The 1,739-nt window shown below is 36.6% G+C and overlaps 1 protein-coding gene across 1 annotated transcript in view; it reads right to left on the reverse strand.

Moving 5' to 3' along the window:
- LOC106531476 (trichohyalin) overlaps positions 1–536 on the reverse strand; it is a 14,371-nt gene extending 13,835 nt beyond the window's left edge. Inside the window, exon 1 of the mRNA XM_014027354.1 lies at positions 506–536. The gene's annotated coding sequence lies outside the window, so the exon portion shown is untranslated. The remainder of the gene's footprint in view (positions 1–505) is intronic.
- Between the last annotated feature and the right edge of the window lie 1,203 nt (positions 537–1,739).

The raw sequence follows: 1,739 nt of genomic DNA on the forward strand, positions 1-1,739 counted from the left end.
TATATATACTATATGACATCTGATCAAACAGATGCAAACATTTTATACTGAGTTACTAACAGTCAATTGTTTTATCAAGAACATCTTCAAAAAGTGTTTCCCTGGAGAACTGGCCTTGGGGGCGGGGCTTATGAAAACAGAAGAATCAACAGCAGCAGCTTTGTTTTAAATACAATTTACAGAACATGAAAAAGTCTGAAATTTGCATTAATTAAATCTTATATAGTGACTCTCATATCTAAAGATACATTTAAGATATTTTGAACTGGAGTCTCCAAACAACATGATGATAAATCTAATGTTATTTATACAAGTCAGAATATAATCAGAGATATCTTAAATAGGTATTTTGAATTGTCAAAATCTATTAAGAGATGTTTATTTATTTGTTTCATTCTTTCATTCATAAAAACAAAACCATCTATGTACTGTTCTGATTCTGTCACTGTCTGCCCTGATCTAGTCCCAGTTTAGTTTAATTATTTCATCTCATATCCCAGTTTACCTTCTTAGTCTTGTTCCCAGCCTTTCTGTTTCTTTCAGCTCCTGTTGAGGCAGTAGCAGTAACGATTAGAACAAAAGGTCAGAATAGGGGGTCACGAAAACATCTTGTATAATATCCTGGAAAAGATTACATAATCATTGGTCCACAAAAACACTTCATGAGTGTATATGGGGTAGTGTTGAATTTCAAGCCCAGTTCTGGGAAATAGCCCACCCTTTTCCTGGCAAACATAACTTGGTATAAAAGGTTATGGTTTTCTAACTGCGTCAGTTCAGTTTGGAAGGTCTGATCTGTGGGTTGAAGCTTGTTACTGACGGAACTCAATTAAAACTCCCTCTGGCTGGCCAAGAATCGATGTCTCCTCTTTATTTTTTATCTTGATAAGTGGATCTTTTCGCCACTACAATTTGGCGCCCAACGTGTGTGGGAAACTGGCCTGCTGCTCTCCTCGGCTGAGAGGGGGAAAAGGAGTCGAGGGCCCAGAGGTAATTAAATATTTTCTAATTTAAAAAGTGATTCCTCTCCCCTCTCAGCTGGGGGATGCTCAAGCTGGGCCAGGCTCATGAACCTGGGAGAATATTTTTTGCCAGTTAGAGGAGTTACTAAAAACATGCATGTTTTGGGAGCTGTTCAAAAATATATATAAACAAAATTAAAATTAAGAGGTAAAAGACAGACAGAATTCAAATTGGACATAACAGCTTTTGTTGTCGACAGTAAAAAAGCCGTTAGTTTCGGTGTCTGGGTGCTGGAGAAATGCAGCAGACGTAAGGTAAAAGCTGTTATCCGGAAACAGTGTCTGTGTGTGTCGAGAAAACAGCAGACGTAAGGAAAATATGTATTTTGTATGCTAAATTAGACCCCAAAATGATCAAGTTAAAAGCTGCAGCATAATCAAATTAACTTCATTAAAACTAAAATATTTGTTCTGTTTAAAAAGAGAGACTCCTGCTCAGAAAGGCAACTGGTGAAGCTGCTGACCGAGTGGAGTTTTCCTTTTTTCTTGTGTGCTGAGAACCTTTTGTTTTTCTGGTCGGCTGTTTATCAGACAGGAAACAGCTGTTCCTGTGAAGAAAGACACGCACACACATTTACATTTACATTTAGTTAAAAGCATACGTCTTTAAAAAAATAGTGACAAGCTTGTGTAAAAAGATCTAAAAAAGATCTAAAAAAGGCCTGGATAAAAGAAAAGAAAAACTGCACAGAGGAAAATCTTTGTTATATATTTGTA

Source organism: Austrofundulus limnaeus, unplaced genomic scaffold (genome assembly GCF_001266775.1).
Source record: "Austrofundulus limnaeus strain Quisiro unplaced genomic scaffold, Austrofundulus_limnaeus-1.0 Scaffold639, whole genome shotgun sequence".
NCBI classification, from domain to species: domain Eukaryota; kingdom Metazoa; phylum Chordata; class Actinopteri; order Cyprinodontiformes; family Rivulidae; genus Austrofundulus; species Austrofundulus limnaeus.